General features: G+C 35.9%; 1 non-coding gene across 1 annotated transcript; it reads right to left on the minus strand.

The window, feature by feature from the left end:
* Window positions 1-19,041: 19,041 nt before the first annotated feature.
* TRNAA-UGC (transfer RNA alanine (anticodon UGC)) lies at window positions 19,042-19,113 on the minus strand. Its single transcript has one exon. It is a non-coding gene; the product is annotated as a tRNA-Ala (tRNA).
* Between the last annotated feature and the right edge of the window lie 8,362 nt (window positions 19,114-27,475).

Consider the following 27,475-nt stretch of genomic DNA (forward strand, 5'->3'; position numbering starts at 1 on the left):
GGCATTGACATACTTTTGGTTTGTCTTGACTCATGAAGAGTTGATTACATTTAAAGTAGCAACACAAGTACAGATTTTGAGTATTTAAAAAGAACTGTGACCAACCAAAAGTTTAAATTTTGTCTTTTATATCAAATTCTATAATACAACATATCAAGGGAAATTCTGCACATGGAGAGGGTGTGAATGGAGATAGATGTCAGAGGCAGAAGCAAAAGACAAAACCAGAATAGGTGAGAAGAAAATAAAATATTGTCTATGGATCAGGTAAGGAAACTATACAAATCCAAAAAGGACACAGAAGCCGGGTAGCACTCCAAATTAGGGTGCAGTCAGGAGTCAGGAAATAGCATCTATGTAGAAGTCAGTGGTCATGCCATCAATTCAAAGGCCAAGCAAGACATTCAGAGTCAAGGATTATACAAAATATGCTTATGGGCAACAGAAAGGATGAGACAGAAGCCTCTTATTTGCTTACCTACAAGAACAAGAGCCAGGGAGTTGCTCAAAATCAGAAATAAGCTATCTCTCTTCTTACTATGTTTTGTATGATGGGATATGTGCCTGTAAAAAAGAGTAGAAATAGTTCACAAGGAAAACTGTAATGAATCTTTTCTTTTTTCTCCTTCCACTCATTTTGTAGCAAATTCTCTTGAAAATTGCCTACCGGTATTAGTGATTGTAATAGATATAATTAATAAATTTTATCAAACTATTCAAAGTCAAGTTCCCTTTATTGTAGCAAACTTTTCCCCTTGAACTAAGAGGAGTCATAGCTGCAAAAGTTTCCGTAGGTACTGAGTGCTGAATACAAAGACATTTTTTTAAATCAGTGATTCTGGAATAGTTTTCCTTTATCTCATCAGTATTTAATCTATCTCCTTGTAGGTCTGTTTGAAATTGGGAAAAAATTAGTGCATCCTCATAAATTACTAGAAAGTAAATTTAGAACATTTGGAGCTTACTTCTGTTGTCACTCTCTACCATGCCTTGTATTGTTTTCTTCCAATTAGTGGAGAGATTTAATAAGTGAATAATAAAATGAGGTCCCTCTAAAAAACAGTTAAGTTACAATATGTTTATTTACTTTGTTGCTAGACAGCCAACCAAGCCCTCTGTTTCTGGTAAGCACTTCACAAATTTACTGTCACTGTTGGGCATAAAATGTAACAAAATTGATTCCTTTACTTTTAACACCAAGGTTATCCATTTGAAGGGGTACATAAAGATTAAATGACAGCAGGAGTATGGCCCTTTACTTTTGCATCTTGGTCTATTGCTCTGCTGGCTTTTTTTTTTTTTCCATTCTCATTACTTTGCAACATTAATGGATTCTTTTGAAGTTGATGCCTTATAAACAAGAGTCCTAGATGAATTTTATTTCTAACATTATTGCAGTTTGAAAAGCAATATGCAGCCACTTCTTTAACATGTGGAAAAACAATAACATGGCAAAGTGAAATTATGAGCAGGGTGTATTGGGAAGAGCTGGAAACCAGAAATCAATCAACTTCCGTAACTAGTTAGAGAACCCTGGGTAAATCATTTAACCTCCGTGGGTCACAGTTTTCTTATTTATAAGAGGAGGAAATTTGTATTAGATGACCTTTGGATCCTTCCAAGTGGAAATTAGTTCTTTTATTTATCATTATTCTTTCCAGGTCTCTTTAATCAATACTTTGCTTGAGAATCAAAACAAAAAAAAATGTCATGAATTTGTAGGTGTTTGCTTTTTTCCCCCACTTAATCTTTTACAGTGGCATAAATAAACAATTTAATTCCCAACAGGTAAATAGCAGGGGGAACAGAGGAGTATGAAATTGAATAATTTTTAAATTGGAAAAAATGAACATATTATAGAATAAAAATTGTTCTGTTTCTGGCCTCAGCTGGTTATTTCATTCTAAAACAAACAATGTAAAATTCATTTCTAATACCTGTATTAGAAAAAAATACTTTAATATTGGAACATTTCTATGATGTTGAAAAAATAATCACATAGAGAAGTAAATTTATTTGTCTCATTCTATGCAATGCATTGTTTCCCTCTTTCAAACTGGATCACATGGTTGATATTTGAATAGTATTCATTCAAACTGCATTGGGGATGGATATATATACTCATTTTTAGCTTTTTGGCTTTGTTTTAGGAGAAGAATAGAGTATTGCATTTGTTTGCAAATCACTTATTGTACTGAGAAATGATATGAATATACCAGAAAGATTTATTTACATTCACTGACTATATGTGTGTGTGTGTGTGTGTGTGTGTATACATGTGTATATATACATGTGTATATATATGTATATATATATGTGTGTATATATACATGTGTATACATATATATACATATTTATTTATTGTAGCTCACTTTCAAAGTACTTCAAAACCTCTTATTAAGATTTCGAGGGGCGCCTGGGTGGCTCAGTCGGTTGAGCGTCCGACTTCAGCTCAGGTCACCATCTCGCGGTCCATGAGTTCGAGCCCCGTGTCGGGCTTTGGGCTGATGGCTCAGAGCCTGGAGCCTGCTTCCATTCTGTGTCTCCCCCTCTCTCTGCCCCTCCCCCGTTCATGCTCTGTCTCTCTCTGTCTCAAAAATAAATAAAACGTTAAAAAAAAATTAAAAAAAAAAGATTTCGAAAGATGCGTATTATGCCATCTGTAATGTAGATGGATAATAAATGTGACAAAAAAAAAGAACAAAGAAATCACAATCATGTGTTTTATCCAAATGTAATCATTGCAGTAGTTTTGGAAGAGTAATTGTATTTATTGGATGAACTTTGGATGGAAGGATATGTTCATATAGCTCTGATTCCTCTGGACTCTGCTTATTCCTGCAGTGATCACACATTCCTCTCCACCTGTCCTCCTATTGGTACACCCCAGGAGCATGAACCATTTTAGGTGTCTTGAATACACATACATGATCCTTCCTATTTCAGGGTCTTTTCATATATGTTATCATCTTCTTGAAACCATCTTCTGTTCACTTTTTGCATAACCAATTCCTTCTTATGCTTTAAGACTTGACTCAGTGATCATTTCTGGATTTTAGACCAAGGGTTTCCTCTATATAATGATCTTATTTTCATCTTATATCTTATTATATTATTTATCTTAAGTATTCTTTCTTTCAATTGTAAAGTGAATAGTTAAGTAATTGTTTAACATCTATTTTCCTGGCTCAGCTGTAGGCTGTTTAAGGGAAGTGAAGCTGTCTGGCCCTGGACTTTTGTTTGATGAAAAGTTTTGATTGCTGACTCAGTCTCCTTACTAGCAATCAGTTTTCTTTTTTTTCTGGGTTTTCTGTTTCTTCCTTATTCAATCTTGGAAGATTATACATTTGTAGGAATTTATTCATATCTTGTAGATTGTTCAACATGTTGAAATGTAATTATTCATGGTAGTGTCTTAAGGACCTTTGTGTTTTTCTAATGTGGGTTGTAACCTTTTAATTTCTGATTTTATTTATTTGAGTCCTTTCTGTTCTTGGTTAGTGTAGCTACAGTTTTGTCAATTTTGTTCATCATTTTTGAAGAATCAGCTCTTATTTTCATTGTTCTTTTCTGTTTTGTCTTTAGTCTCATTTATTTCTATTCTGATCTTTATTATTCCCTTCCTTCTAACTTTGGGCTTTGTATGTTCTTCTTTCTCTAGTTACTTTAGGTGTAAAATCAGATTCTTTATGTGAGATTTATTTATTTCTTGAGGTAGGCTTCTATTACTGTGAACATTGCTCTTAGCACTATTTTTATTACATCCTGATCTTAGTATTTCTTTTTTTTTTCTGTTTTCATTTGTCTCTAGGCATTTTCTTTTCTTTTGTTTCAAATGTTTCCTCTAATTTCTTTGAAGACCCAGTGGTTGTTGAATAACATGTTGTTGAATCTCCAAATATTTATGTTTTTCTTTCAGTTGTCTTGTAATTGATTTCTAGTTTCATACTGTTGTGGTCAGAAATGATGGTTGATATGATTTCAACCTTCTTGAATTTATTGAGACTTATTTTGTGGCTTAACATGTGAACCATCCTGGAGAATGTTGCATGTGTCCTTGAAAAGAATATGTACTCTCCTGCGTTTGGATGTAATGTTCTGAATATATCTGTTAAGTCCACCTGGTCCAATATGTTATTTAAAGCCATTGTTTCCTTATTGAATTTCTGTCTGGATGATCTATCCATTGATATAAGTAGTGTTTTAAATTCCCTGCTATTATTGTAGTGCTGTTAATATCCCCCTTTAGGTATGTTAATATTTTCTTTATATATTTTGGTTCTTGTATATTGGGTGCATATATATTTATAAATGTTGAATATTCTTGATGGATTGGTCTCTTTATCAGTATGCAATGCCCTTCTTTGTCTTTTGTTACACTCTTTGTTTTAAAGTCTATTTTGTCTGAGATAATTATTGCTACTCCAACTTTCTTTTTTCCTCCCATTTTCATAGAATATTGAGAATATTTTCCCATCCCTTTCATTCTCTGTGTATTCTTAAATCCAAGAATAAATGTTGTTAAAATGTCAATACTACCCAAAGCAATCTACACATTCAATGCAATCCCCATCAAAATTGCACTGACATTTTCCTCAGAGCTAGAACAATCCTAAAATTTGTATGGAACCACAAAAGGCTCTGAATAACCAAAGCATTGTTGAAAAAGAAAACCAAAGTGGGAAGCATCACAATCTCAGACTTTAGCCTCTACTACAAAGCTGTAATCATCAAGACAATATGGTATTGGCACAGAAACAGAGACATAGACCAATGGAATACAATGAAGAACCCAGAAGTGGACCCACAAATGTATGGCCACCTAATCTTTGACAAAGCAGGAAAGAGTATCCAATGGAAAAAAGAGTCTCTTTAGTAAACGGTGCTGGGAGAACTGGACAGCAAAGTGCAGAAAAATGAAATTAGACCACCTGGTTACACTGTACACAAAAATAAACTCAAAATGAATGGAAGACCTAAATATTAGACAGGAAACCACCAAAGCCCTAGAGGACAAAACAGGCAACAACTTCTTTGACCTCCGCCGCAGCAATTTCTTGCCTGATGTCTCCAAAGGCGAGGGAGATAAAAGCAAAAATAAACTATTGGGATCTCATCAAGGTAAAAAGCTTCTGCATTGCAAAGGAAACAATCAACAAAACTAAAAGGCAACCAACAGAATGGGAAAAGATATTTGCAAATGACATGTCGGATAAAGGGTTAGTATCCAAATTCTATAAAGAACTTACCAAACTCAACACCTGAAAAACAAATAATCCAGCAAAGAAATGGGCAGAAGAATGAATAAACACTTTTCCAAAGAAGACATCCAGATGGCAAACATACACATGAAAAGATGCTCAATGTCACTCATCATCAGGGAACTATAAATCATAACCACATTGAGATACCACCTCACACCAGTCCAAGTGGCTAAAATTAACAACTCAGGCAACAACAGATGTTGGCAAGGATGTGGAGAAACGGGAACTGTTGATGGGAATGCAAACTGGTGCAGCCATTCTGGAAAACAGTGTGGCGGTTACTCAAAAAAAAAAAAAAATAGAACTACCCTACAACCCAGGAATATCACTTCTAGGAATTTACCCAAAGGATACAAGAGTGTTGATGCATAGGGGCTCAATGTTTATAGCAGTGCTTTCAACAGTAGCCAAATTATGGAAAGAGCCTAAATGTCCATAAACTGACGAATGGATAAAGAAGATGTGGTTTATATATAAAATGGAATACTACTCGGCAATGAGAGAGAATGAAATCCAGCCATTTGCAACAATGTGGATGGAGCTGGAGGGTATTATGCTAAGTGAAATAAGTCAGTCAGAGAAAGCCAGGTATCATATGTCTTTCACTCATATGTGGAACTTGAGAAACTTAACAGAAGGCCATGGGGGAATGAAAGGGGGAAAGTAACAGAGAGGAAGGGAGGCAAATCATAAGGGACTCTTAAATACAGAGAACAACCTGAGGGTTTTGGGGGGGGCACGGGGGAGAAGGGAAAATGAGTGATGGGCATTGAAGAAAACACTTGTTGGGATGAGCACTGGGTGTTGTATGTGATGAATCACAGGAATCTACTCCCCAAACCAAGAGCACACTGTATACATACACTGTATGTTAGCCAATTTGTCAATAAATTATATTTAAAGAAAAAGCATATGGTTGAATAGAGATGGTGTGCATGTCTACCTTAAAGTTCTGTCAGGAAAGGTGAATGGGGAGTGGATGTCAGGGAGGCAACCGACCGTCTCCAATATACCTGATTGACAGGAGGAAGCCCAATTAGGTGAAGTTCTAATGTGTGGGTATTTTTTTTTTCCCAATGGCTGTGGGAAGCAATTTTTTTTCTTTTTTTTCTTTTTTTGGCCTTTGAATGTAAATGAAGAATCTTGTAGCCTGGGTTCCTACTGACAACGGAGAGAGTCATTCTGAAAATGAAGCTAGCCATAGGGCCAAAGCACAGGGATTCATAGAGAAATGGATAATTAGAGCTGGAATCCTGACTAATCTATGTGTGAGGTCTGGACTTAGACTTTTCAGGTACCCAAACCATTACTACTTAGGCTAAAAAAGAAAAAAAGAAAAAAGTCACTCTCTTGGAGGCAGTACATAGATAAGTCTTGTTTTATTATCCATTCAGCCACTATATGTCTTTTGATTGGAGAGTGTGATACATTGACATTTAATTATTCATAAGAATGTACTTATTGTTATTTTGTTGATTGTTTTCTTGCTGTTTTTGTTCTCTGTTTTTTCATTCTTCTCTTTCTCTTTTCCCTTGTGATATGATGTCTTTCTTTAGTGTTATATTTAGATTCATTTCTCACTTTCTTTTGTGTATTTGTTTTGTGTATAAGTTTTGTCTTTGTGGTTACATGTGAAGTGTTCATATATAACATCATACATGTATAACAGTCTTTTCTAGGTTGATCACTTAAATACATTTCTAAACTCTAAATGTTTACTTCTCTTAAGTTTATGATGTCACATTTTGCCTCATTTTATTTTATCTATCTCATAATTATTGTAGTTTTAGCTAATTTAACTACTTATGTCTTTTTTTTTATCTTCGTGCTAGCTTTATAAGTGATTTATCTACTATCTGTATTATGTATTTACCTATCCAGTGAGATTTTTACTTTTGTATATTTTCTTGTTAATTAATGTTGTTCCTTTTTTAGCTCAAAGAATTCCCTTGAACTTTTCTTGTAAAATTGGGTTCGTGGTGATGAACTCTTTTAGCTTTAACTTTTCTGGAAAACTTTTTATCTCCCCTTCAATTCTGAATCACAACCTTCCTGGGTAAAGAGTACTCTTGGTTAGAAGTTTGTTCTGTTGAGATGTGTGAATCTGTCATACCACAACCTTCTCTGGTCTGCAAAGTTTCTGCTCAAATATTTGCTAGTAATCTAATGGGTTTTCCTTGTATATAATGAGTTGCTGCTTTTAAAATTATCTCTTTTTTTTTTAATTTTGACATTTTACTTATAATGTGTCTTGGCATAGATCTGTTTTAGTTCAATTTGTTTGGAACTCTCTGGACTTTCCTATACCTGGATTTCTGTTTCCTATCCCAGATTAAGCAACTTTTTAGTCATTGTTTCCTCAAATAAGTTTTCTGCATCTTTCTCTCTTTCCTCTCTTTCTGGGATGCCCATAATGTGAATGTTAGTCTCTTTGATGTTTTCCCTTAGGTCTTCACTTTTTAAAGTTTATATTTCTTTTTCCTACTCTGTCTGGGTGACTTCTAGTGCTTTGTCTTCCAAATTGCTGATCTGTTTCATCTGATCTGATATGGAACTCTTGTAGTATATTTTTCAGTTCAGTTATTCTGTGACTTCTTTGATACTGTCTTATATACTCTCTTTTTTCAAGTTCTCACTGTGTTCACCCATACTCATGAATTTGGTGAGTACCTTTATGACCATTACTTTGAATTCCTTATCAGGTAGATTACTTATCTCCATACCTACAAGGTCTTTTTCTGAGATTTCATCTTGTTCTCTTGTTCCGAACATTTCTTTGTGTCCTCATTATGTTTGCTTTTCTGTGTTTTTTTTCTTTTCTGTGTAATAAGTGAAATAGCTACCTCATTCAGTCTTGATGGAATGTCCTTCTGTAGGTGATAAAACTTCTTGCTCAACCTTGCTATAGTTCTTTGTTGTCTCTTTAACCTTTGTAGTTGTCTAAACAGCATGATTTATTGTTGATAAGTCCCTGTTGTTGAAGGTGTGCCAAGACCTGTCAGTTGCCCAAAGGAAGGGATCTCATTTAACACAGCAGCTTTTAAAGTATGCAAATATATACAGCCCTGTGGTGCCATAATCATACTCTCTATTGACCTCCACACCATTTGATCTGGAGGTTCCCTCAGATCAAACTGCAGGTTCCAGTTAAATGTATTAGCTCTTTCCTGAGAGGTCTTGTTGAATTGTAGTGAGGTGTACAAGGATAATGTCACCCTGCTTATGTTCTCTGCAAGCCACTCCATATTCTCAAAATGTGAGGAAATCTGGATCCTGCCCCTCAGGCTGAAGCAGCAGGTTTAATAAATAAACATTTTCCCAGGAAGATTGGGGTTATGTTTCAGTCTTTTATCTGTGCAGTGCCCTAGGAATGTTAGCCTGCCAAGAACTGTGATTCTAATTTTCACAGTGACTTAGAACTCAGGAATGCCAGCCTCCTTGCCCACCAGGGCCAGGTGAACAAGGGACATCCCCTGTGTGGTTTGCATGTCTCTGCCAGCTTTACCAGGTAATCTGGAGAGTGTAGTGGAACAGGCAGACAGTCGATGGCTCCAGAAAGGCAGAGGAAAAATGCTTTGACTGAATGCACCCACAGGCCACCTGGATGCTGCTGGCAAGAGTGCACATGCATCTGTGCACATGTATTGGCCCCAGGTTGGGAGCAAGGGGATGCCATGGCTGTGCTTACATGCCCCAGCCAGAGTGGAGGATTAGTATGACTGCCTAAACTCTCCAGCCTTAGCAGAGCAGTGAGATAATGCAGTGACCACTCATTCCTCCCAACCCAGTGGGGCAGTGGGAAGGTACGGCATCCCAGAAGGGCTACTAGCAGTAACAGGATAGATGGAGAGTGCACAGAAGGCATCTGCTAGCCTTCCATCTCCAGAGAGATCCCAAACTTTCCCCTGACCCTCAAGCACATGTCCCCACAACAGCAAATAAGACCCCTTCACATATAGTATGGGTGTTTTTCAAATTGTTGCTTTTGGACTGTATCCCAGGGTGAGTGAGATGTATATGAGTCTTGTAAAAGGAGAGTCTTAGTTTCCTATAGCACTCTAGGTCTCTCAGAAGTTAGTCCCATTGGTTTTCTAAGACAGATGTTTTGAGGAGCTCATCTCTCTGGTGTAGATCCCAAGGATTGAGGTGTTTGATGTGGACCATTACCCCCTCACTCCTCCAGAAGTGCTACACTGGTACAATTCCTTCCTATTGTATGTTGCCACACTTGGTATGGCATTTTGTGCTAAGATCCTGTCTCTACCTCTTCCACCCATCTAGATGAGGTTCTTTTATCCTTCATTGTGGGGAAGTACTTCATCTAGTTTTTATATATTTTTTCAGAGAGAACTGATCCATATGTAGCTATAGATCTGTTGTATACTTTGTCTCTCACATTTTTAAAAATATTTATTTATTAAAATTCAAATTTGTTGCATTTAAGTTAAAATTTATCAACATTGACTCACGTCTTGAGCTCTAAATTAAAACCTCACTTGGGGGTTCCTGGATGGCTCAGTTGGTTACGAGTCCAACTCTTGGTTTTGGCTCAGGTCATGATCTCACAGTTCATGAGTTCAAGCACCACATTGGACTCTGCTCTGACAGTGCAGAGCTGCCTTGGGATTCTCTCTCTCCTTCCCTCTCTGCCCCTACCTCTCTCTCTCTCTCCCTCTTTCAAAATAAATAAACTTAAGACAAAAAACAAACTTCAATTGGGGTGCCTGGGTGGCTCAGTTGGTTTAAGTATCCAACTCTTAATCTGGTCTCAGATCATGAACTCGAGGTTAATGGGATCGAGTCCCACATTGGGCTCTGAGCTGACAGCTCAGAGTCTGCTTGGGATTCTCCGTCTCTCTCTCTGCCCCTCCTCTTCTAGTGTGCATATGCATGCTCTCTGTCTCTCTCAAAATAAAGTTTAAAAAAATCACTAAGAAAAAAACTTTTCTAAGAAAGCTATTTAACTTCAAACAAGATGAATTAACACCCACTGTGAGCCATTTTTATAACTATATAAAGAATTTTTCAATTAGTTCAGTGCTATAGCCAGAAGAGTTAAAATGAAAAGTACAAATGAGAACATAATTGGCACTGAAATTAAAAAAACAGAGTTCTATACTGTCTACACTCATGAGATGTCATAAAGAGTTATCACAGTGACTCAAAAGTATAAGTCTGTTGAGAGGCCATCTATCCTAATCAGATGGAAACTCTTTCCACAATAATCTCTAGTAAGCATTTTGAACATTTCTAAGAATAAGTATTTCATTACCTTCTCAGACATTTCCTTCCATTGTTGGGTATCCAATATTATTAGAGAGTTTTCCTTTATGTTGACATAAAATATTTAATTTTACAACTTCTCCACATCCCTACCTTTTGTTTGGATACATACAAAGCACAGCACACTTACTCTTTATTGAACATTTGTAAAGCACATTTTCTTTTTTTTTTTTTAATTTTTTTTTTCCAACGTTTATTTATTTTTGGGACAGAGAGAGACAGAGCATGAACGGGGGAGGGACAGAGAGAGAGGGAGACACAGAATCGGAAACAGGCTCCAGGCTCTGAGCCATCAGCCCAGAGCCTGACGCGGGGCTCGAACTCACGGACCGCGAGATCGTGACCTGGCTGAAGTCGGACGCCCAACCGACTGCGCCACCCAGGCGCCCCTGTAAAGCACATTTTCACTGCTGCACCAAGATGGCTGTTGATATTTGAGGAATCTTTTTTGAAGTTCGATTTGGTACTCCAGAAGTAGTTAATTTAGACCAAGAGGCTTGATCTCATTGGCAAAGCGTAGGTATACTCCTTATATTATTCGACATATTTTTTAATGTTTATTTTTGAGACAGAGAGAGAGACAGAGAGAGAGAGAGAGAGACAGATAGACAGAACATGAGCAGGGTAGGGGCAGAGAGAGAGACACATACAGAATCCCAAGCAGACTCCAGAGTCTGAGCTGCCAGCCCAGAGCCCTATGTGGGGCTCAAACTCCCGAGCTGTGAGATCATGACTTAGGCTGAAGTCCAGTTGATTAACCAACTGAGCCACCCAGGAGCCCCTGTTCAACATCTTGATCTTTGGTTTCCTCTTTCATGTCTATTCATGTCTAAAGGTTATCCTCTCTGAAAGAAAAGATAAAAGCAATATAACAAGAGGAAAAATACAACGGTGTCATCCATTATTATTGCGGTAGTCATAAATGGGCTGTGCTCTGGAAGGAAAAGAATACATGCACAAATCCACTCTTGTGTAGTATCAGGTCAGGAAGTGTAGTTCTGTACTGTCCTCCTCTTTTTCCTTAATTAAACTAAAATTTTTCTTTGTATTGCCATAATTATTAATCACAATTCTAACTTATTCAGAAATCATCCTTGATACTAGTGATATGCTTAAAAATCTAGGCTGACTTTTAAATTTCTTCTTGAATATACATTGTATTGAAAACTGACATGGGCAGTTTAGACAGGCACAGTTAGTAAATTCTTTTGGGGGTAGATATGACTAACTTTCAATAATTAGACATAGAAGAGGCTATTGTCATCCCTTCAACCCAGATTAAACTCTGACACACATTCTGCTGTTAACTAGCAAATAGACAAAATTAAATGACTTATGTGACCTGGATGGCTTCTGATGATCAATCCTTTTAGGACTCAAATAGCATCTGGCCTATAGACCTAAGACAAATTTAACATAATTTTAGTAGCAGGATTTGTCTTTATAGACTCGGACAAAGACCCTCTGAATTAGTGTAAGGATATAGGTGTATTTAAAATTCGAAGATTAAGTAAATGGATGGTAAATGGTGCTAACTAGGTTTCTCACACTGTCAGGGAGGTTTCAAATAAGCGAGGCAGGAGGGTAAAATGACTTATATGGCGCTGAATTAGCATTGAAGACACTAATATGAATGAATGTTTAACTTAACATTAATACTGCTTGGTAGATATATAAATTACAAGCATGTCCATATTCCACAGGGTGGTATTTATATACATATTTCCTAGCTCTGTCCACTTAGGGGGTCTAAAAGCAATGATCCTCCAGTGGCAGTGAGACTACTTGATCATATCTTTGTTTCTGGTGTCATTCTCCAATGAAAGAAAACAATGCTCTGTAGATAAAATGGCTGGTTCTAAGACTTGGGCAGGAAATACATAAAATAAGCTTGGAGCATCTTTTACATTTAGAAAGTAAGGAAGTACTCAACAAATAAAGCAATGCGGTATATTAAAGAGATGGAGGAGAGCCAACGGGAAGAACTCCCAATGGCTAAAACTTGAACAATTTGAGTAACAACAACAACAAAGGTAGTAATAGATTATAATTCAAATTATATAATAAATATGCATGAGTCCATAGTGATATAAATAACTGATTATATTAAGTAAACAGATGAGAAAGAAGAAACATCTTTCTCATACATAAAAATTCCAAATAATTTATGTAGATATATTCCTTTTCCAAAGATGATGACACATAACTTTCAACTCCTTATTTGTGAGTATATTTATTGACTTTCTTCCAAACAGTATAGTATAGAAAGGGGAGAAATTAACTTTATGGTGGAAAATCTAGAAAACACTAATTTAGCCAGGTGATCAAGATTAACATCATTAGTGATAAATATACTGATAGCATAGGTCCTTGATATGTGTTGAAAATGGTACTTCATATATGTGGTCTTCTATCCTGAAACCCATAACTTCTCTCTAATCATGAGAAAACATCATCCAAACATAATTGAAAGGCATCTACAAAATACTTAGCCAGGATTCAAAGCTGTCAAAATCATCAAAACCAGATAAAAAAAGGTAGGAAATTGTCATGGCACAAAAAAGCTTAAGGATGCATGACAACTAAATGTCATATGGTATCTTGGGTGGAACCCTGGAACAGAAAAAGTACAGTAGGCAAAAACTAATGAAATCTAAATACAACGTGTGTGTGTGTGTGTGTGTGTGTGTGTGTGTGTTTCCATATATATCTATGTCTATATCTGCATGTATGCATATTAAACCTTTTAATGTCAATGTAAACATATATGTGTATATACTTATCAGATTTTGTTTTATACATCATCTAGTGAAGAAAATCTCTAGTGAAGTTTCACACCATTTCTTTTTTCTAGAACAAATCTTTTTCTCAATAAATCTTGAAAAACTAATTTTACCAATAAAACCCCATTACTAATATACATTATGCTAATTAATAAAAATTCTCATAAAGTTAGTCAAAGCACTTGTTAATCTTTAAAGTGATATATACCTTTAGAGTATATATTTCCAGTTATGTTTACTAAATATCCCATGAATATGTATTGAAGCTCTGGAAACACACACACAAACACTCATATCCACTGTCTATGCTGAGGAGTTTTACAAAAAATTATGCATATCACAATGCTCTTATTTTTCTCTTATTTTTTGAGGTTATCTCTTTTTATACATAACATTTCCACAGAGCGTTTTGTGCAGCCTCATCTATTTCTTTAGACACATTTGTCATGCTTTATTAGGTGTGATTAGTCATGACTACCAGTCAAGACTTTGTTTCAGAGAATTTCCTAACTATGTTTTCACTTTCACATGCAGACTTTGCCCATATTAGCCATTTTGCTGTTATATACTATAAGACACCAAGTTGTCTTTCACAAAAGGTTCTTGTAATATTTCTCCCCCAATTGGAACTTGTCTTTACATTCATGTTATGCCAAGAAAGGTAGCTTAATTTATTTAGTATTTTGTTTTGAAATTGAGATATAATTGACATATAACACTGTATGAGTTTAAAGTGTACAAAGTGTTGATTTGATATATTTATATATTTCAATATGATCACTCCTGAAGTGTCAGCTAACACCTCTATTACTTCACATAATTACCATTTCTTTTTTGTGATGAGAACTTTCGAGATCTTTCTTATTTTCCCTTTCTACCTTGTCAGATATAATTTTCAACCTGTCAACTTTTTCAGACATTTTATATTTATCCAGATGAGATACTCTTCTATGTATTCCTTCATTAAATTTTTTGAAAGATTTACTATATATGGTAAACATAACTGAGATATATACACCTTGCCACCAAAATGTTTTAGCTTAATGTGTGGGTGGAGACAGGTAATAAACAGATAGTAATTATACTATGTGACAAAATTTAGGGTAAAGGTGTGTATTAGTGTTTATGAAAACTTATTCAAAGAGTTTCTATACCAGCCTTTCTGGGAGTGATTGGTTATAGACAGCTTTGAGTACCTTCCCAGAGGAGGGGTCACTTGAAATGAGTCTGAAAATATAAAGTGTGATGGATGGGAATACATGGAAGAGACAATGCAGGGTGAACTTTAGTTCAATGTTAAGAAATGCTCTGGGATGCAATTAGATAAGGAAATGAAGGTTGGATGTAATTGAAGAGTAGCAAGAGATGAGACTGCAAAGGGAAGCAGAGAATATATCATGATAGGTTTTCTATGTCATGTTAAAAAGTTTGAGTTATGTCAGGGACTTGACATAATCAGGTTTGTGTATTATAAAACTCATTCTAGGAATAATAAAGAGACACGATTGAAAAGGGCATAGTAAGAATCAGGCAGAACACAGCTGTTACCACTAAGATTTAGTTGAAAAATGATGAGGTAATGAATTATAACAATGGAAATATGAATGGAAAATGAATCTCCAGTGTCAATCATCATACCCATTAAAGTAAGCACCTAAAAACTTTAATAAGTGCATTAATGAATAAAATTAACAAATTTAAGGTACATATTTGGATAGGCATGTAGAATGTCTGACTTTGATTGCATGAGTTGCAATGATGACAATTTTGACGTAAGCACAGGTAGAGGTAGAAGAGCCAAGTGGCAGGAAATTTAAAGGAACATATTTCCAGCAAAGAGAAAACTATTGTTCTTAGGACTCTAATGGTTCCAGAAATACTTTTTAAGACATAAATCTTAGATTACTCATATCTGAGAAATACATACGCTACCATAAAAATACATATTTATGTTCTCTTATGTCCACCAAAATGTTATTTTCTGGTTTATAAATTTCCATATAAATATCATATTACAGTCTAACATACAATACTCCTCTGCTTTCTTCCTAGTCTCTCTGCCTCTTTTTCCTTCTTCTTTAAACCTGTGTACATCATTAGCCATGTGTTCTACTAGTCTATCCTGAATATAACTTGCAGGACTTTAATCTGTGCCTACAACTTCTAACCTGTTTGGACTACTTAGGGAAAAGAACCAGGTCAAGCGTTCAAGTCTGTTTTGATTTGACAAGCTGCCAATCCAGTTACAGCATTTCACAGTGTCTGAAAGTATGGGCCAGTAGAGCCTGGAAACATCAGTGCCCACTACGTAACACTATCCCACCTCCATGTTCCTAAGCATGTCTCAGAAAAAGACAAATGGACACAAGGAAAGCCTTAAAGAACTCTACTTCTACCATGAAAGTTAGGAGGATCCATTGCAGATTTGTCAGCAGCTCTCTTTTAAAATCTTTGAATTTAGCAGACATGTTCAAAGGGAACACTGTGAAGACAAATTGTTAGATTTAACCTAATCTTCCTGCACTTCACATTTCTACAAAATGTCTTCAAGCTTTCTTGTTTTTTATCTGCTCTGTTAGGCTTCTGTCTACTTGATTTGGCTTCCCCCAAGGTTTTGTTTTTTGCTTTAAAACTGGTGTTCTCCATCCTCCTTAGGTATGATATGAACAGTCACTACCTTTTCTCATCTCTCTGGCTTGATCTTATTCCTCCATGGATTGGCCCTAACTCTCTTAGGCCAGCCTATGCTTCTGCAATTACCCTCTGGAGGACAAGGCAGGACAAGAGCGTTATGGAAATGGTGGAGAGGAAATGTCTTTTACTTACAAGAACTGTCTTTTAAAAGTATTCCTTCTAGATGCCAATCATTGTTTCAAGGAAAATAAAAGCTGATGAAATGAAAGTACCTGTTTTTATAGTCACCAGGTTAATGATACTGGATTTGGACTAGTCAAAACTGAAGAATCTCTTTGGTATTGATATTAGCTGATATAGAGATGATTTGAAAACAAAAACTGATTCAACCATATATTTATTGTCTCAGTAGCATAATCTTACCTGTATAGCTTATAATTTTAAAATATCCATTTACAGATAAGGAAATGAGTTTTATGGTAATATACAACTTGATTAAGGTCACTCAATATTTATATATGGTTCAGCCTTTCTACCCCCTCTGAACTAGGGATCTGTTAACATGAGTTCATATTTCTAATTCACATACATATTTCATCATAATAAACAGACTCTGTATATGTTAAGACTTAAAATGTTGACTGTGATATGCATTTTAAGATTTAACATATACTTCTCCTAATTTAAAAGTGATGGTACCTTTTGTACAGGTGAATTGTCTTTAGAAATAAGATTATATTTAGTTCCAAACCCTAAAATCATGAATGAATTATGAACTTACTCTGAGCATTGAAAGGCAACAAAGCATAAGACTTAAAAATTTAGTCTTGAACTTGATTACCCAGGTCAGTTTCTGGGATTGCCACCTGTTAGCTGTGTGACTTTTATAAACTTTTTGTGTCTAGTTTTTTTTTTCATGTATAAATTAGGAATAAAATATCTTTCTTAGAAGGTTGTTACAAATATCAAATAAGATGCAAATATCAAACCACTGGCCCATAGAAAATGATACCTAGATGTGCTCGTTAAATAATTAAGAAAATGCTTTACCATAAAACATTGCACAGAGTTAATGATGAGAGATGTTCTGTTAAAGTAGTGGCAATTTCCTTCAACTTGGAATAATACTCAGATTCCTAATATTGAGAGACAAGACAACAAGGCATTCTAATAAAATTAGAATTTCAATGTTATTTTCTTTCTAAATATGTTGATTTTATAACTCAGATTTCTATGTGTATATTACTAATATTTTTATTATCTGTTTAAAATGTAATATATTGTAACATACAAGTAAAAATAATAATGTGGTCAAGAAAACCAATAGGACTGACCACATTGCTTATTCATAAAATTTGATTTATAGCAATTATTATCAGTGTTGTTTAGTTTCATATGTAGTGTCTTATCAACAAATAGTATGACGCTTAAAGGTCAAATATGAAATAAAAAATATATTGTGCATCTGCTAGTTCATTGTATTTTAAATGGCAAAGTGGTTGGCAATTGCTTTATTGAAAATTTAATTTCCTTTTCATATCTTTCATCCTCTGTGGTTATATAAATGGCTGTATTTGCAATCATGTCTTTTCACAGATAAAAGTCCTTTGGGTTCAGTCATTGGTTAAACTTTTAAAATAAATACTGTTAAGAGAATTATATATACCATATTTTTCCCATTTACTTAATCCAATTATGGCCAAATTATTTATAATACTGAAACTTAACTTTCTCTATCAAGTCCTTTTACATTGCTGCTATTTGAAATTTGTTTTCTTCATTGCTGTACTGGTTTTTCCTTTTATTATCATGGCTGAAGAACTATGTAGAAAAAATGTATATAAAATAAGATGACCTTATTTTCCTTAAAATTTTTTTTTAACACTTATTTATTTTTAAGAGACAGAGCTTGAGTGGGGGAGGGGCAGAGAGAGGGGGAGATACAGAATCCAAAGCAGGCTCAAGGATCCTAGCTGTCAGCACAGAGCCCGACATAGGGCCTGAACCTAGGAACCATGAGATCATGACCTGAGCCAAAGTCGGATGCTTAGCTGACTGAGTCACCCAGGTGCCCCAGAAGGTGGCTTTATTTTTACTGGTGAATTAATTTTATAATCTTTAGATGTCTATCAATTGAACTTTCTTGGTCAAAATATATTCTGTATGCTACAAAAGAATTCAAACATACTCTTGTTGTTGAGGAATTATTGTCACAGTAAAAGATAAAATATGTTCAAACACATATCAAGACATTTTTGATTTTTGTTTCACATTAAAATGAAAGAGAAAAACACCATTTTCATATTGCAAAATTTTGATTGAATTAGCAATATTTACATTGTTTAAAAAAATCCTTCTTGTTTAAATATGAAAATTTTTGCCCAAAACCTTTGGATTTTCATTTTGATTATTCAAAATTCACTTGGGTCATTGTTTTTTCTTTCCATTTTAGTTACTACTGTAACGTGATTAAAAAATTTTTTTTCAGTGTTTATTTTTGAGAGGCAGAGAGAGACAGAGTATGAGTAGGGAAGGGGCAGAGAGAGAGAGAAGGAGACACAGAATACAAAGCAGGCTCTAGGCTCTGAGCTGTCAGCACAGAGCCCGATGCGGGGCTCGAACCCAGGAACTGTGAGGTCATGACCTGGGCCGAAGTTGGATGCCCAACCGACTGAGCCACCCAGGCACCCCTAACATGTGCTTTATCTAAATACAAAAGGGTTGATCTAAAATCCTCCCATGATTGGTGGCCCTTATCTCTCACACAGAAATTCATGGCCATTTTAATTTTTGTTGATATACTTAGTTGTGGTCAAGTGAGGCAATAGCTATCTCTATTTACTATGTTTTATTTTTTTAGTTTATTTATTTATTTTGAGATAGAGAGAGTGAGAGTGTACACATAAGTCAGGGAAGGGGAGAGAGAGAATCCTAACCAGGCTCCATGCTGTCAGCACAGAGCACGATGTGGAACTAAACTCACAAACCTTGAAATCATGTCTTGAGCTGAGATCAAGAATCAGATGCTTAACTGACTGACTTGCCCAGTGCCCTAGTGAATTGGAGCTTCTATAAAGTGGAGATGCCAGGGATCGAACCTGGGGCCTCATACATGCAAAGCATGTGCTCTACCGTTGAGCTACATCCCCATGTAATTAAAAACAATGTCTAAACATACACTATTACAGATGCATCCACTTTTTGTTTACAATACAGGAAAATATTTATTCATACAGACACACTGAGAACAAGCCATATGTACAGATTTTTGCCTGGTATGTTTTTTGTCTTTTAATTTTATTTACTAGAGAACTTCATATTAGTGTATGTCCTTATTCTGTATGGATAGTATGAAGACTCTTCTTTTATCGTTTGGTCCTGCAGTGTTTCTTGTATTATGTCTTCATTTAATCCTGAGAGGGGTTATTCTGAAATATTAAATTTCTTTTATGAAAGTTGACATGCTAATTGCATACAGTTCTGAACATGTGCAATTTCCCAAACTTTTCACTTCAAAGTATAGACCAACACTTTGCAACTTTGTTCAATAGAACATCAGGATCCCTCTGTTAGGTTTGGAAACTATAAGCTATTTTATCTTACCTTAGTATATCTATAATTCACATTACCATGTCAAAGGCTATAGAATGTCATACTCTGAAGAAATCAGCTTAATTCTGTTTACACTAGTGTTTTCCCATTTTGGACCATCATATCTTTATTATTATTTTCCTTAACTCTTAGATAGTGGTGTAAATAAGTACTCTGTATAACTGGAAAGTATTGTAATTTCTTTGGCTCTACTAATACCTTTCTTATAAATACTCTGAAGATCTTTGCAAAGCTATCACCTAGTGGGTTGAGATTCTTCCCTGTTGTCCATTTTATGAAATATGCCTGCTGCATGTGCCTAAGAGTGAATGCCATCCCCATCTTTTCAGCAGTGGTGGGAATTTATGTAAACCACCTTGACTGTAGAATAGAATTAATTTGGGGCTAAGTAATACTTCAGTGATTGCTCCTTGCTTAATCAAAAGAATTACTTTGCTTACTTTTGTCCATGCCTAATTCATCTTACATTATAAATACTAAAACTAAGATTTTGATGTTTAATTTTGTCATGCTAAGCTTTTCTGCTTGAAATGACTGGACTAAGTAGTTGATCAAGTCATATGCCAATACTTATATCTGTATACACATTTTTTTTGTCTACACACACACACACACACACACACACACACAGACACACAAATAATATCCTGTATAAAATATCTACTAAGACAGGCAAAGCAAACTTACCTTCCTGTAGTTTAGAGACTAATATGTACACAGTATGTGTCTAACTTCCTCTGTACTGTCAGTCACAAATCTCTAAACTGTTTTTTTAGCTAGGAAAGAAGTGGATGCTTACTTAGACATTGAAGAAATGTTCAGAACCAACATTTTAACATGGAGATTAGCCCAGCAGAAACAGATGGCAAAGTAGGAGTCCAACCTCTTTTTTGATGCTAGGAAGTATGGTTGGACAGGTGCCCCTCCTGTGACCTTGTATCCACTCTTGTTGAGGACCTGGATCCTGGTGGATTGATGCAGAGCCATGGAAGAGTTTCGCAGCAGAGGAGAGTTCCCACAACAGTGATGCTGGGGCAGGATCCTAGTCTGACTCTTCCTTTGGTAAGAACTGGAGTGTTTGCTGCTGCCTAGTCACCACTCTTCTTTCTTCCCACTTATTTCCTGGGCCTGTTCACTGGGTATTTATTCAATTCTGTGACTTCTCTGTTATCCTTAACGTGATACATTTGCTTCTTAAATTAGAATTGTTTGTGTAGCTTGATTGACATACCTATTGTGAAAGGCCTACGGTAGAGGGAAAGAAGAACAGAGGAAAATCAGTGTATAAAGAACATCACATTAGCTGTGAGAATTAAAACCTCAGTAGCAAATCCCCAGCAACCAAGGGAGGAAAATCTGAAGTACACTATTTGAAATGAACTGAAATATTTAGTTTCTATAGGTTCTTCTCTACAAGGAATTGAGAGCCATGTGTGCATGCTCATTAAACTGATTCTCTTGGAATTCTCTGACATTAATAATAATGAGGACAGTGATTGAAATCCAAGTCTATAAGAGCTTGTTAAGGTTAGTTTCATTTGTACAGCTTTCTATAATCAAGTTAAGTTAAACTATCATAAATATATTGCATTGTCTGTTATGCTTTTTAAAATGGAATTTTTAATTCTATATTTTCTTTATGCTTGGCAATATTTTTTTCAATCACTGTGTACAGATGACTCCATTAAGTTACATCAAGTTCTCTTTCCTTGAACGTTTTGCATATATAAATAGGCCTCAGGCATATTGTAGAAGGAGAATTGTGGTTTTGGAACTCTGATTCTTCTCCCCTTCCCTTACCAACTCTGGTATCTCCTGTCTTCGGCTTTCTGGTCACCACTTAGGCCCCTTGATTCTCAGCTATATGACTTAATGAAATTTGAATTTCTCCTTGAACCCTCCATCTCCTCGGCCCCCTTTTTAGTCAGTTGCAAAGTGATACAAATGCAAGTCTCCACTGGAGCCTGACTGGTCTCTTGTAACTGGGCTCTCATGATTTTTAAGCTGGGCTCCTATAATTATCACATGGCTTTCCCACTTGATTCCATGAAACAATTTACCTTCCTGGTTTGCCCCTTCCAAATCTTGAAAATGGACTCCCCACTCTGGCATGTGTGGTCCTTCACAGTATGACTTACACCATGTGTCCAGGTTGGTGAGCCTCAGTAGTTCTCCTAGGATTTTTCTATCCTGTATTCAAACTCACCCACATGTTGAAACACAATTTAAGTTCCCCACTTCTGTGTTTTTGGTTCTTTTTTGCTATTTCTGCTACAGTTCAGAATAACTGACCTATACAAATTAGTTATTATGTGCCAAGATTTCCCTAAGCTTTTTATTTGTTTTATTTCACATATTCATAGGAACCCTGTGAAGTAGAAACTGAAATTGTACTCATTTTATAGCTGCAGGAACTGAGAACCAAAATACAGAAGTAACATGCCCAGGGCAGCAAGTCTAATAAGTGAAGGAACCAGAATCCTACCCCAGGGAATCTTAACCAGCAACGTCACCTAATTAATGAACATATGTTGGATAGATAAAAATATTCAAGAGGACATGTTCATTACTTCATCATGGTTACCATTCAGGATGGATAGTAAAATGTCATTTTTCTTGTTAGTGTTCATAATAAAGAAAAGGGGGAAGAAACGGCCCCTATACTGTGTACAAAATTCTACTCATCTTTCAAATTCCATGTCAAATGATACTCCTTGCAGGAAGATTTTCTTCATTCTCCCCAGATGAAATCCATTCTCTTTTCAACCCCCCCCCCCCCCCCATACTACCTTTCTCCCATTTCCCTTACCCACTCTATTTTGGCAGGGATTAGGACTCTTCTAGTGGCTCATGTGTTTCCTTTAGGCTATCAGCTATTTTCCTTATCCCTTTGTCTCCTTATCCCTTATCTCATATCTTCCTTATTCCTTTGTCCCCTGAAAACAGTAGGTACTCAAAAGTATTTGTTATTAGTATCAAACTCTTCTGGACACAGAATTACAAACAATAACAGCTAAACTTACATTGCCTTTGATGCCTTTGATGCCTTTGATGTCCAAATGGAAGCATTGTTATTATTTACTTAAGAAATTCTTATACTACAGAAATGTATTTTTATGTTTATTCACAGTTTGAAAATAAATATCTTACATGCTTTTCTGTGACTTTGATTATAAAATATGGGAGTACTCCATCAGTTGTCAAGGAGGGCTCCTGTTTATAGGTATCCAGCTATAATTTTAATCTCTGGTTCCATATAATGGCCAGTTTCCAAATGATTGTATAATCAGAGAGACTACAAAGTTACCTATGCACAGGGGGTTGAGAAATCCAACGTAAATTTGGGAAGAGGTGCAGGATATATATGAGAATACCTTTCACATGTGACCTGATTTGATGATTTTAGATGGTGTTTGTTTTTCAAGCTATACTATAGAATTAAAAATAGCAGTGTAGGCAAATAGGCATTAATCCATGAGAGGCTAGAGGCAGGAAACCAGCCATAGCAACCACGACTCCATTTATACAATTAGTACTCTAAAATGAAGAGCACGTAGCTGGGTGAATGCCTTTGTTTTTTTCCTCAGTGTATGATCAACTGGTACAGAACAATGTCACTGTGGAATACAGCTTTGAAGTTCATTTCCCCTCTTTGTCTGATAATGTGTGATTTATCAAATTGATCCGACAAGTAAAGATGCATAAAAGAGACAAAAGAAAGTGTATTTTCTTTACAGTGTCATAGTAAGAAGAATGTTGGCTACAGTGTAAAGGATAGATACATATTGTGTATATTGTTTATTCTCATCATGGTTGCAGCATCTGCCAGAGTGTAAGAACGCCTGGGATAATTTCATTTTTTGACATTCCGGTATATTGAAAACAAGAAATAAAGAAAAAGAAATTGGTAACAGAGGCTGCAACAATAATTTTAAGATGTATGACTTTGACTTTTGCAACGTCCATACTTTATCCTCCCTTATCTTGTCCCTAATATCCCCAGAATTATACACTTTGTAATGGCCTGTAAATTCAGTATTTTTAAATAAGGTTTGAAACAAAATACTTCCTTTCCTTCTTACATGCCATAGATTTTTGTTAAGTTTTTGCACATCAAAGTTTTATAGAAACTTTTCTAGAAAGAAAAAGAAAAGGAGAAAATTAAAAGGAAAGGAAGAGTTCAAGGAGAGGTCCATGATAGAAGAAAAAGCACCTTGGCATTTCAAAAAAGTATTGAGACGAGTGCTCAACAAATAAGATGCATTTTGAACAATGCTCTATCCGGGCATATCTTCAAACAATGGAGCTCCTTTGTGATCAGGCAACCCATGACAAACCTTCAAGAGTTACAAACCTTTGGAAATTCCTCTCCCTTGTCAGACCTTGAGGAGCAGAGGCTCAGCCACAAAGTGCAAAAGCAATTTCATGGGAGGTTGTGCCATGACTTACTACATAGAACACAAGGGGCTAGCAGGTTGAAGTATTAGCAGTTAAAATAAGTGATGGGGTTTGCACTGAAGTGTCACTGCCATTTCCCTTGTCCCCATGAATGTCTCCAAAGCTACCATGACCTGGGTGAATGAGGATCAAGCTCATTTCTCTGCATTCAATTCTTTGTCTGAACATTTCCCTGAAACATGTCCTCATCCTGGTTGATTAAGTAATTCAAAATTTGACTTGCAGTGTTAGAGACTGAGGTTGTCAGTGCCATAGGAAAGATGAAAACTATTTGAAAGAAAACTACTGACAAGGTGAGCAAGTGTCTTGGTGGCCCTGGAACTGTCCCAGTTAATGCCCTGCAATTCCTGCCGCCCAACAAACACCTCAGTCTCAGGCAAGCCAGGACAGTTGGTCACCCCAGAGAGATGATTAAAGAATAAAACCTCTCCAGTTTCAAAGGTAATTTTTTTCTCAAGAAGCCTTTTCTCCTAAGGCTTCTTTAACACAGGTAATGTTTTCTCAATTCCAAGATACCATTCCAGGTCCATCTGTTTAGACAGGCTTTCTTCCGTTGATGGGGGAGATAAACTACTGTTATTTCTCTTTTGCATTTATGAGGCTCTTTTCTCCGTATGCATAAAATGCTTTCTAAATATCTCATTAATCCTCACAACGTCCCTGTTGGTAGGGGAGCAGGCATTATAACTTCAGGTAGTGCAGATTCTTGTCACTCTAATAATGGCATTTTATTACTTAGCTTAATGTGATTTTATTGCAGTTTCCCGGAAGTTTGAAACCGAGTATCTTTTGCAAATGGAGATAGTAAATAAAGAAAAATATCATCTTGAATGTAAATGCTTGAGAAGAAATGCTGAAGATTGACAGTGAGATTTGAGATGGTAGAACACATGGTACTTTCTCTCCTATTTTTGGCTTGCATTCAGCTTTTCCACTTTAAGTCTGTTGGTTTAGCTAGCTTAAAATTGTTTCCTATGTAAATGCTTAAAACTTCTCAAGACTTCACTATGTTTTAATGTGAAATGGGCAATTTTAGAGTTGGAGGAGATGCTAGAGATCACCTAGTGGTCCCTAGTAATTCTGCTTGTTAATTTCTTATTCAGATGAGGAGGGGTAGTGTGGTTTAGTGGCAGAATTCTAGACTGAATTTTTGCCTTTTTATGTGTCTGTCAGGCTATGGAACTGTAGCAAGGCTCTCATTCCCTCTGAATCTGTTTCTCCATCTTGAAAATGAGAAAGTTGAACTAAGTAATTACTGGAGTTCTCTCCAATTCTGAGGCAATAGAGAACAGATGCTTTGGGAGCGTGTGATAGGGCTGCGACCATGGAGCCAGAACCCACACCCAAGTCTCTGTATCCCTGTTCCAATGAGCCTCACACATAGCTAAGCTATCTCTCCTTGTAAATTTGTAAGTTCTTTTTTTTTTTTTGTAAGAATCCTACTTTCTGTCCCCTGAAATACAGCTGTATTGAATATTTTCCCTGTGGTTTTTCTGCCTATATCTTCTGAGATTGAAAATACAGTGAAACTTGCTTAGAAGACCACCTGGATTCATAGACCACCTGCCTAAACAAATTTGCCAAGCACTGATTCTATTTCCTAGAGGTGTGCTACATCTGGTGGCCACCTGCTCTACGGGTCTGTGATCAGCTCACCAAATACACTTGGTGGCAAAGTCAGGATTTTTCAGTAGGAACATAATGAAAACCACAATCCTCCCCCAAATTGGTAGGAAATTAAGCCTTGAAAGTCACAAATATTTCTTGCTTAACATAAATTCGTTTGATACAACTTATAGCTTAAGAATTCAATCAAATTTCTATTCACCCTAATTAGTAGTAATTCTGATCTATTTATCATACTTTTTCCTCTCCTTTTATTTGTATTGAAATACTCTTTTCTTTCCATGGAGCAAAAACTGGTACACATTTTGATTTTTTTTATTTGCATATTATCTCACAGAGACTGAAAACATAATCATTTCCATTTTACAACCAAGGGAGTGTTCACCATGTGAGGAAATGATGGAGAGATTAAAGCAGAAATCATTTCTGGATTCCCAAGCCTGTGTTTTATCCATTAAGGCTGTTTTCACATCAGTATTTCATCTCCACCTCCGGCAGGTTTTACAGCATGAATTCTGTCTTGGGCAGTGGGACCATTTTCACTCTGCTATATAATTAAGATAGAATGGTCACACAAGTGATTTGCAGTGGCTCTAGAAATGGTAAAGTTGCTACCTTTACGCTGTCAGGCATTTATTTTTTTTCCCTCCAAACATTAAATTAAACAAACTGTTTAATTGCCTGAGCATCTATACTCAACTCTTGGGAATTAAAGTTTGCATCCGAGTGAATGTGAAAGTAGACACTTTATGCAAGCTACCGGTCAAGCAACAAGCTCACTGAGTAGAGATTGTGCCACTGATTATGAGTCTAACACATCCTAAATGATAACTTCAAGGGTCTTGTAGGAATGTCCTTACCTTTGTCATACTCTATTTTAAATTCTTCTTTGGGTCACAGATTCCAAGGTATGTTGGAGATTTACTGCTGGGTATTATAATTAGGCTTAGTATATTTCATCACACCTAAGGCAATATTCTGTGAATGACCAAGTAAGTAAAAATCCTTCCAGTTCAGCTTTCATAGACTTCAAAGCCTAAAAAAAAAAAGTGCATCGTAGAATTGACGCAATGTTGTTTGAAAAAAAATTCTCATCTGTTGCCCCAGACCTAGGTCAGGATTGTGTGGATTTACACATTGTCACGAAAGCTGTTACCTGTTAGTTGTGACAGGATCTAATATGGGGTACCATTATAAGAGACTGTCATTTCAGCTAGGAAAGTGGGAGATGCAGTGTTGGAGAGAGTGATTTTTTTTTTCTAATCCTATGGACTAAAATAGCTGTTTTTACACAGATAATTCAAATATTTTCCAAGGGATTCACTTTCTCTTGAATAACTCATTTGAGATCTGAAAATACTTGATGCTATTTTGAGGGAGGAGACATCCTTACTGCAAACAGGCCTTAAACAATGCCTGAAACCCAGTGCAACAAATCTTTCATTTCTTCTTTTTTCCTGGTTCATAAAGCTGTTGGGTAGTGAATACACAAAATCTAGAAGCAAAGCATTGCTGTATTATTCGGTGCTGACATTTGTATGTGAATAACAGCATCATTTAATATTTTCTTCAACCATCAACCAAATGCTTTCTGACATTATACTCTAATTTTGCAAGATACAGAATCAGGTGTCATAAATGACAGAGGAGGTAAGCTGCAAGAGTCAGTTTAATGTCTCATTTTTCTCATTTTCCAGGGGTTGAGATAGATGGAAACATTCTGAAAAATTCACTTCTATGCATATGAATCTTCATAAATGCAAATTCTATTGACTTTAACATTCAATTTGCTAGCAAGCCTGAAAGGTTTGAAAT

This window comes from Prionailurus viverrinus, chromosome A1 (genome assembly GCF_022837055.1).
Source record: "Prionailurus viverrinus isolate Anna chromosome A1, UM_Priviv_1.0, whole genome shotgun sequence".
Lineage (NCBI taxonomy): Eukaryota > Metazoa > Chordata > Mammalia > Carnivora > Felidae > Prionailurus > Prionailurus viverrinus.